An 11,417-nucleotide genomic window follows, 5' to 3' on the forward strand; every position below is an offset into this window, starting at 1 on the left:
AATTCCCCATCAATATTCCAAAGAGCTCTCGATGATATTTTGAGAGATCTCATTGGAAAGATCTGTTACGTCTACATCGACGACATAATAATATTCAGTAAATCAGACGAAGAGCATTTCCGACATCTAGCTTTGGTATTTTCTACCTTGTCCAAGGCAAATATGAAGGTCCAAGTAGATAAGTGCAAATTCCTAAGACATAGCGTTGACTTCCTAGGCGTAGTAATTTCAAGGGAAGGAGTTAAAACCAATCCAGAGAAAATCGAAGCCATTAAAAAGTTCCCCATACCAAAAAACCTAAACAACTAAGGTCCTTCTTGGGACTAGCTAGTTATTACAGAAGATTTATCAAAGATTTTGCTAAATTAGCTAGACCCTTGACTGCGTTAATGAGAGGAGAACATGGCAGAGCCAAGAAAAATGTCTCAAGCAAGATCGAAATCCGATTCGGTGAAGCCGAAATCGATGCCTTTGAGAAAGTAAAAAATGCATTAGTGTCACAAGACGTTATGCTAGCATACCCTGACTTTAAACAAGAGTTCCATCTAACCACCGATGCCTCAAACATCGCACTAGGAGCTTCTCTAGAACAGAATGGGAGACCCATTACATTTCTTTCCCGTGCGTTGTCCAAAGCTGAAGAAAACTATGCCACAAATGAAAGAGAAATGCTAGCAATAGTATGGGCATTGGATAAGCTAAGAATGTATGTATACGGCAAATCCAAGGTGATCATTTACACCGACCACCAGACTCTCACTTATGCTCTCAGCCCAAAAAATATCAATATAAAGCTGAAGAAATGGAAAAGTTACCTGGAGGAATATAACTACGAGTTAAAATATAAACCGGGTAGCTCAAATGTCGTAGCAGACGCACTCTTTAGGAACCCTACTAACATAAATGCTAGTAGTACGTCAGCCACAGTCCACAGTGATGAAAGCTCAGGGCATGAACTCATTCCAGCAATGGAAGTACCCATCAATGTCTTTAAAAACCAATTGTTTATCCTCACCGGTGATAACGAATCCACCACCTTCTAAATACCATTCCCCACATACCACAGACACACAATAGTGAGAAGTAATTATTCCGAAGACAACCTTGTAACTATTTTAAAGGAAAAAATGCATCCGAGAATAGTAAATGGTATTTTCACTTCCGAAAGTATCATGGGGAAAATCCAACAAATTTTTCCGGAGCATTTTAGGAATTACAAGGCAAGATTCACACAAATCCAAACTGTAGATGTCCATGATCAGACCCAAGAACAAGAAATCATAATTAAAGAACACCTTAGAGCACATAGAAATTCCATCGAAAATAAAAAGCAAATTTTATCTGAGTATTTTTTCCCAGGTATGAAGAAAAAGTAGAAGCAATAGTAAACTCTTGCCAAACATGTAAACTCTCGAAGTATGAAAGACACCCTCCGAATCAAGAAATACAACCAACCCCTATTCCGACATATCCAGGCGAAATAATCCATATAGATTTATATTCCACCCAAAATAAGATAATTTTAACAGCCATAGACAAATTTTCTAAGTATGCGCAAGTTAAACTCGTAAACTCAAAAGCAGCAGAACATCTCAAAGTGCCCTTACGTGAGTTATTGATAGCCTTCGGTATGACGAAAACCGTGGTAATGGATAACGAAAAAGCTTTAAATTCTGCATCAATAAAATTTCTTTTAAATAATCAGTTAGGGATACAAGTCCACACTACCCCACCTTATACTTCATCTAGCAACGGCCAAATAGAAAGATTTCATTCCACATATACGGAAATAATGAGATGCTTGAAGTTAGAGCACCCCGAAATGGAATTTGAGGATTTAATATTCAAGGCTGTAGATGAATACAATAAAACAATCCACAGTACAACCAATAAAAAGCCAATAGAAGCATTTTTCGCAACAAATTTAATCCATACACCAGAAAAATTAGCACTCGAAAGGGAAAAGATTTCGGAAAACATCTTAAAGAAACAAAACAAAGACCTAGGGTACCATAACAAAACAAAAAAACCCATAAAAATTTACGATCCAGGTGAAATCATCTACGTTAGGATTAATAAACGATTAGGTTCGAAACTAACGTCTAGATACAAAAAAGAAATAGTAGCCGAAGATCTTAATACCAAAATTAAAACCAGGTCAGGCAGGATAGTTCATAAAAACCACTTGAAATATTGATGAACATCCTCTTCCGACAGATTGCTTATGTTACCACTTTGCTGGGGTCACACAACCATATTAGACTACACTAAGTCAAGAGTGGTTATGTTGGAAACCGGGTTAGCCGCGCGACAGAATGGAACCTTTAAAATCGTCCATGTCATCGAACTAGAAAAATATCAAATGTCCATATCCGTTTTTAAAAGAAGTCGTCAAAAATTCGACAAACCTAAGTCCGTATCAGCCTTTTTTGGCCTATGAGATAACGCGGATACAGAATGAACTGAGGAGGCTTCAGCCGATGCCAGTTTAGAAACAAAAGATCGCTTGATATACTTGGCACGGCGTGAAAATGGTTAGCGGGCACACCTGATCATGAAGAACATATGATTGTGGTAAATAAGATCAATGAACAATTGGTAAACAATAATCGGCAGGTCGTAATTAATAATCTAATAGAGAATAAGATAAACGATTTAATTAAAATAACTAATACCATATTAATTAAAGGTAAACCCGAGTCTAACAATAAGTCAAAAGAAATTGAAATAACCAAATTTAAATTGAGTCTCCTAAGAGAAGAAATAACAAATATTATCTATGCAATCGATTGGGCCAAGGCCAATACAGTAAATTCACTAATATTATCCTCTACCGAAATAGATTTCATCGAAACAATTAAAGAAGAAAGTTTAACATTTACAAAGATTGAAGAATTAATAGAGTTTGCTGAGGTCAGTGTAGCCTCAGATGGTAAATCACTCCTTTATATTGTTAGCCTTCCCAGAGTAATCAATGAAATTTGTAAACAAATCCTAGTAATACCAATTAAATATCAAAAATTTATAGAAGAAATAGACTATGAAAACATCATGAAATGTAACAAGAAATACTTCGGGTTAACCAATAAGAGTAATTGTAAAATTCATAATGGTAAGACAATTTGTAAACTGGAAGATCTGACTAATTTAGAAAACAGTAAATGTATAGGAGCCTACTTGCAAAGAAGAACTCCCCAATGTAAGGTCATCAACAACCAGCACGTAAAATCCCATTCGGAAATAATGCCCGGTACCTTGCTGCTGAACCAATTCCAAGGGGACATCAGCATCAATGGAGAAAACATCACCCTAGAAGGCACCTACATAATCCAAGCGGAAAACGCGACAGTCATTATAGAAGACTCCTGGTATATTGTGAAGACACGCTTTGAAGCCGAGGTTCAACCACCGCTGTTACAATTACTATCAAATAAGCAGCAGAGAGGTGAAAAGCTATCGCTGGAAATGATCAAGGAGTTACAAATCAATAATACTAATAATCTGGAGCGTATCCAAAGAAACAACTTGATTATGTCTTCATCAAACTGGATTATTCTAACCCTTCTAGCAGCTGCGATGATAACATATTGCATCATCAAAAAATACTGCAGCCACGGAACAGGCAACGATGGTCCACCAATGGAAGTCTCAATCGGGCCTGTCCAATATGTTGTTGCGACCGAGGACGTCCGCACTTAAAGGGGGAGGAGTTAAGCACTTCTATCACAACTCATACCATAACATAGAAGCCATAGACCCAAGTCCGTCAACACATGCGCACTAACCGCATGCCCATTGGCCGACCCTATTTCATCATCACATGCAATACCCATTGGTCAACCCGACTCAATCGTCACATGCCCATTTGTCGCATGATCGCCAATCTCAAGTAACAGTCCGATCGCTAGGATAAACAATAAGCCTGCACCCCATTTTCCCAGGCCCTAGAAGAATGGTGTCGGGTTCGGTGCATACGCAGAATCACGCCACAAATTTCGGCAATAAACAAAGAATGGTCCTGAACACTTGTGTAAACAAAGAATGGTCCCACGCACTTAAAGTGGACTATTGGACTCAGCCAACGCCGCCGGCTGCGACGACGTCGATTACCCAAGCCTTCATCCAACATAATCGAACCATAGCAAATCAGTCTTGAGCCTAAGTACAACCAACCGGTAACTTCGCTTAAACTCCGCCGAATTCGCTCACCAAAGTCAGCATCTTTCAGTTATAATTAAAACATACTGTATTGTAATAAAAGTGACTTTATAAATAAAAATTCATTTTTTTAACCCGTGAGTGAAGGAAGTGTTTAATTTATATATATATCAATAACTATGCATACATATAAAATTTTCACTCCTGTGTGGACTACAATATATATATATATATATATATATGTGAATAAATGTGCATACATATATATATATTTTAACATATCCCTCATAATACTCATCAAGGTCCCTGCTAGGGCGCCATCTGTAAGGAAGCTTTGGCTGGGGTATAGTTCTCAGTCTCCAAACTCCCGTCTACAAAACATTTATTTGATCTGAAGACCTTGAAGAGTATTATGAGATGAAATGGAGACCACTTAAAGGGAGAAAAGGGAAGGGAAGGATGGTAGGAGGAGAGTCCAAGAGGAGCTGCAACGACTGATCTTGTCAGCCAAGGAAAGCCCGCTTGGCAAAGATCCATTGCCTCTTGGACTGGGAAAGGGATGCGTGAAGGGAAACGTTAGTGAGGTTATTGGAAAGATAAGATAAGATTTATTGATAAGAGTACAGATTTTTATTATATATTGTCTGGACGTTGACGCGTACAATGCGAAGTACGCCCCGACGACCGTGGGGCGCAGCCGCATATCGGACGGCATGATCGCGTGGACAAATACAAATAAAACGGACAAACAATTAAAAATATGATTAACTACAGCTAATTACGAGCTAAATGTGCTAAAATAGAATTTTTCACAAGGGATAGAGAGGCTTCTGATCTGATTACGGGATACAGAAGATTGTAGTCAGAACATAGGACTCGAAAAGGTTTAAGGATAAGGATAGAGGAATAACATTTCTAGTAGGTCTACGGGGTACAGATAGGTTTAACTGGTTCAATCCCAATTGCGATCCTAATTTAGACCGCGAAGAGCGAAAAGCAGAAATTGCTTTTGAACAGATTCAATTTTGCTTTGGTGCGTCTCATATTGAGATGACCATATGCAAGATCCTTACTCTAAGATAGGACGTATTAAAGAAGTATACAGAATTTTGGTTGTGTACGGATCGTCAAACTCTTTTGACCATCGTTTCACAAACCCAAGAACATTCATAGCTTTACTAACTGTAGCAGAAATATGAGGATTAAAAGTTAATTTATGGTCCATAAGAACACCTAAATCATTGATAATATCTAACCGCTCTAAGGCAGTGTCGTTAATATAATAAGTTGCTAAGTATGGAGTGCATCAATAAAAAAGACATAACATTACATTTAGAGCCGTTAAGGTTTAATAGGTTTGTTTCACACCAACTCTGAAGATCATTAAGATCCGATTGAAGTAGGCAAGAAGACGATATGTCTTTAAAACTGAGGTAAAGCTTGACATCATCCGCGTACATAAGCACCCGAGAATGTGACACTACCAATGGAAGATCATTTATAAAAAGAGTGAATAGCAATGGACCCAAATGACTACCCTGATGTACTCCAGAGGTCACTTGGATGGTCTTAGAAAGAGGACCTTAGAGACCTTAGAGGACCTTTTGTGTACGCTTAGAAAGATATTGAAGAATCCAATCTAGCAAAAGGCTGGGGATGCCAAGTGCGTTTAATTTATATAATAGCAGAGTATGATTAACAGAGTCAAAGGCCTTGCTGAAGTCAGTATAAATGACGTCAGTTTGCACGGCAGTCTTGAACCCTTTGATTGAGTGAGATGTAAATTCTAATAGGTTAGTAGTTGTCGATCTACTTTTTTAAACCCATGTTGGGATGACGAAATGATTGAGCTACAAAAATGCTGCAATTGAGATGTTATTATTTTCTCAAATGCTTTGGGTATGGCAGACAATTTTGAATGCAAATCAAATGTTATAATTAACTACAACCCTGTACATATATATATATATATATATATATATATTTATTTATATTAATTTGATCAATTTAACATTCCTTGATTTCATTCATGGTATAATCCAGTTAATAAAATTAAAATAAAAATAATTGAAGTAATTCTTCAAATCAATAAATTAGAAAATTTTAAAATAATATTATAGGTAAAATTAAGGCAATTTCTACATCAAAAATTAAAAAAAAAATTGTAATTAAAAAAATCGTAAAGAAAAGGGTAGTCGAGATGATGATTTAGGATCAAACCCACATTCAAAGGGTGATCTTTTTCTCGATCTACTAAAGTTTTTTTTGAAAGAATAGAAGCTAAAAGTATTACAACTATTGAAATAATGAAAATTACAGAACCATAAAAATAATTGAAAAAATTATCTATCCTATTATTAATAGACCTTATGATTGGAAGTCAAATATACTTTTATACTATATAGATTATAATAAATTAATTATCAATTACCCTCATCAGTAAATTGTAATATAAAAGAATAATCAAACTACATCAACAAAATGTCAGTATCATGCTGCAGCTTCAAATCCAAAATGATGATTTTTGGAAAAAATGATTATTTAAGTGACGTAATAAACAAATTAATAAAAATGTTGTTCCAATTAAAACATGAATTCCATGAAATCTTGTAGCTATATAAAAAGTTGACCATAAACTGAATCTGCAATTGTAAATGGTGTTTTAATATATTCGTAAGCTTGAAGAATTGTAAAATAAACTCCTAATAAAACAGTAAAAAATAATCCTTGAGTTGTTTGTGAGTGGTTACTTTCTATTAAACTATGATGTGCTCAAGTAACTGTTACTCCTGATGCCAATAAAATTGCTGTATTTAATAAAGGAATTTGGAATGGATTAAATGAAATAATTCCTATAGGAGGTCAAGATGCTCCTAATTCGATTGCTGGAGATAAACTTCTGTGAAAAAAAGCTCAAAAAAATCTTGCAAAGAATAAAACTTCTGATAAAATAAATAAAATTATTCCTCATCGTAATCCAATTGTTACTGCATAAGTGTGTAATCCTTGATATGTTCCTTCACGAGATACGTCTCGTCATCATTGATAAACAGTTAAAATTGTAATAATATTACCTAAAAAAAATAATGAAATATCGCATTGATGAAATCATTTTACTATACCTGATACAGTTGTTATTGCTCCAATAGCTCCTGTTAAAGGTCAGGGGCTATAATCAACTAAATGAAAGGGGTGTAATTAAATTAATAAAAATGTTACTAAAAATGCTGATATGGCAGGACCAGTATTTCCTAATAATGTTAATAATAAATGTCCAGCAATTATATTTGCTGTTAATCGTACTGCTAAAGTTCCTGGACGAATAACATTTCTAATAGTTTCAATGCATACTATAAAAGGTATTAAAATAGCAGGAGTTCCTTGAGGTACTAAATGAGCAAATATATGTTGAGTGTGATTAATTCATCCATAAATTATAAAACATAATCATAAAGGTAAAGCAAGAGATAAGTTAATGTTAAATGACTTGTTGAAGTAAAAATATAAGGGAATAATCCTATAAAATTATTACATAAAATTAATGAAAATAATGAAATAAAAATAAATGTTGATCCATTATGTCCTGAAAGTCCTAATAATGTTTAAATTCTTTATGAAGAGTTAAAAGAATTGTATTTCAAAAAATATTATACCGAGAAGGTATTAATCAGTAAATTGAAGGAATTATTAAAAGTCCTAGAGATGTTCTTAATCACTTTAATGATAACCAAAAATTGCTGAAGGATCAAATGCAGAAAAATAAATTTGTTATCATTTTCAATTTATTGAATTTAAATTAATATTTTTTAATTCATTAGATTTGTGTGATGAAGGTAAATAGGAGTAATAATTAATTGAACAAAATAAAATAAATGTAATAAAAAAAATAATAAATAAAAATAATCATCTATTTGTGGAATTAAAAAATATTAAAAATTTAATAATTTTAGTTTGACATACTAATTATTGCGAATACATCTGGCAGCCTACTTGGTCACCCGCCCATCTGGCAACCCTATACTCGTCAAGACGCACTCTCGTATATGGCACCGTCTGTGCCGGTCGTGTTTCTCATAGTTCTACCACAAATAATATATTCACTACTAATATATATATATCCATCAATAACTCTGTAAACCCATGAAGTTGAATAAATCTCAACAGGTTATGGGCCAGCAATTCGATGGATTCAGAATAGTGAAAATAAAGTAAAAAGTGTAAAAGTTGTGGCGAAAAAGTTCTAGAAAGATTTTTTTGTCTCGCCTGTGTGGCGCCGAACTGCCGTTTTTTTTTACGTTGCTTGTGTAGCTTCGCGGTCGGCTTTTGCTTGTGTAGCTAAGTCAAGAAAAAACGTGCGAGAGAGAACACAATAGAAAACAGTTAAATAAAGAGAAACAGAACATAAAAAATGAGTGTCGCAAGTGTACGTATAGAGCCGTTAGGCAAAGAAAATTTTGATACTTGGAAAATTCAAATAGAAGCACTTTTGATCAAAATTGATACGTGGAAATATGTGAACAATACATGTGTAAAGACAGAACAAAATGCTGCACAGTGGGTGAAAGAAGATGCTAAGGCAAAATCTGACTTAATTCTGGCCATGGCGACAACAGAATTAAAACAAATAAAAAACTGTGAAACTTCAAACGAAGTATGGAAAAAGTTGCATAGCATCTACCAGTCCACGGGGTCCCGCACGCAAAGCCACCCTACTGAAGTCTTTGATTTTGCTGAAATTAGGCCCCGGCGACGACATGCGAGATCACGTCGATAAGTTTTTTGACATTGTAGACAAATAAATGAAACTGAAGTAATCAACATAAATGATTTAATCTCGATCTTGCTACTGTACAGTATATCAGAAGAATACGAAACATTTCGTATAGCAATCGAGTCGCAGGACAATTTAATTACACCTGAAGCACTAAAGGTAAAATTATTGGATGAATACGAAGCGCGAAATCGAAACAAAGGAGAATCATTACCAGGGGCACTGATGATAATAAGAGATTCAATAATGGTGCACCAGGGTCGTCCAAGGCAGGTGGTTTCAATACAAATGTTATAATTGTGGAAAGGTGGGGCACAAGGCGGCGAAATGTCCCAAGAAATTCCGAAAAACTCCGAAGAAAACAGTGAGTCATATTCAAGTATGTACATACAGAAGCAAATCTTACACGCACAAGCCTAAAGGGATGGTGCCTGGACTCTGGAGCAACGTCACATGAAGTATCGGGCGTCCCATATCAAAGCTTGATAGATGCTCTAATGTGGCTTGCAGTATCGACGCGCCCTGACATCGCACATACCGTAAGTCTTCTAGCCAGTATAATAATTGTTACGGGAAACAACACTGGGTTGCAGCCAAAAGGGTACTTCGTTATTTGAGGGTATCAAGACCATGGACTAATATATAGAAAAACCGGAAAAGATTTGGTTGGCTATGCTGATGCCGACTGGGCTGCTAATATTGATGATCGTAGATCTTTACAGGTTTCGCATTTAAGATGGCAAAACGCACCAATTACTTGGGATCCAGTAAGCAGCGAACTGTCGCTCTTTCTAGTACAGAGGCGGAATACATGGCCCTATCTGAGACGTCTAAAGAGGCTGTACATCTAAGATCTTTCTACAACGACAATCAAGGAGCTGGCCAACTCACACGAAATCCTCTATTCCACAGAGGACAAGCATGTCGACATCCGTCATCATTTTATAAGGAACTGGTGGTCAAAGGGACCTTCGTATGATTACATCTCAAGTGAAATGCCCGCAGACGTTTTAACCAAGGACTAGGAACAGCAAAGCATGAGTCCTGTGTGACACTGTTGGGAGTACAAAAAATAGAGAAATAAGGCGCCATCTGAGGGGAAGTATTGCGAATATACGCGTCAAGACGCACTCTCGTATATGGCACCGTCTGTGCCGGTCGTGTTTCTCATAGTTCTACCACAAATAATATATTCACTATGTAAACCCATAAAGTTGAATAAATCTTAACACTAATGTTATAGCTTTAACTAATTTTTTACCATTAGAAGTAATCGCTAATTTACTATTGAATGGTTTAAGAGACCAGTACTTGCTTTCAGTCGTCTAATGAAGAATTTACATTATTAGAAATCGTTTAATAAAATAATTTACAGGAACACTTCAATTACAATAGGTATAAAACTATGATTTGCTCCACAAATTTCTGAACATTGACCGTAAAAAAGTCCTGGTCGGTTAATAAAAAAATTTGTTTGATTAAGTCGTCCTGGGGTTCCGTCAACCTTTACTCCTAAGGCAGGAATAGTCCATGAATGAATTACATCTGCAGCAGTCACTAAAATTCGAATTTGAGAATTTATTGGTAAAACTACTCGGTTATCAACATCTAAAAGACGAAATCCATCAGTTGCTAATTCATTAGTTGGATTATATATGAATCAAATTCAATATTATTAAAGTCTGAATATTCATAGCTTCAGTATCATTGGTGACCAATACTTTTTAAAGTAACAGAAGGTTCATTAATTTCATCTAAAAGGTATAAAAGTCGTAATGAAGGAAGAGCAATAAATAATAAAATAATAGCCATGTAATAAATATCGATTAATATATGAATTAAAAATAATATAATATTAAATATCCTACTAAAACAGTAATTATTACTAAAATTAATAATGCGTGATCGTGAAAAAAAATTAATTGTTCTATTAAAGGAGATGCTCTATCATGTAAACCTAAATTAGCTCATGTAGACATTTGTTCTAATAAAAGTAAAATACTTTATACATGGAGCTTAAATCCATTGCACTAATCTGCCATATTCGAAATTAATTAGTTAATAAAGGTAATTCAGAATAAACTATGTTCAGCAGGGGGAGTATTTTGGTAGGTTTGGTGGGTTCCATGTAATTGTGGGCTAATCAACTAAAAATTTTAATTCCAGTTGGTAACGCAATAAATTATAGTTGCAGATGTAAAGTAAGCTCGGGTATCTACATCTATTCCTACAGTAAATATATGATGAGCTCATACAATAAATCCTAATAATCCAATTGCTAATATAGCATAAATTATTCCTAAAGACCCAAATGTTTCCTTTTTACCAGATGCTTGACTAATAATATGAGAAATTATTCCAAATCCAGGAAAATTAAAATATAAACTTCTGGATTACCAAAAATCAAAAAAATATTTGGTATAAAATAGGGTCTCCTCATCCAGCAGGGTCAAAAAAAGAAGTATTTAAATTTCGATCTGTTAATAAT

The 11,417-nt window shown here is 35.0% G+C and overlaps 1 pseudogene; it reads right to left on the minus strand.

Annotated features, from left to right (window-relative positions):
• Window positions 1-10,260: 10,260 nt before the first annotated feature.
• LOC124461349 lies at window positions 10,261-10,923 on the minus strand (annotated as a pseudogene).
• Between the last annotated feature and the right edge of the window lie 494 nt (window positions 10,924-11,417).

The sequence above is a fragment of the Drosophila willistoni genome, unplaced genomic scaffold (assembly GCF_018902025.1).
Source record: "Drosophila willistoni isolate 14030-0811.24 unplaced genomic scaffold, UCI_dwil_1.1 Seg377, whole genome shotgun sequence".
In the NCBI taxonomy this organism is placed as follows: Eukaryota; Metazoa; Arthropoda; class Insecta; order Diptera; family Drosophilidae; genus Drosophila; species Drosophila willistoni.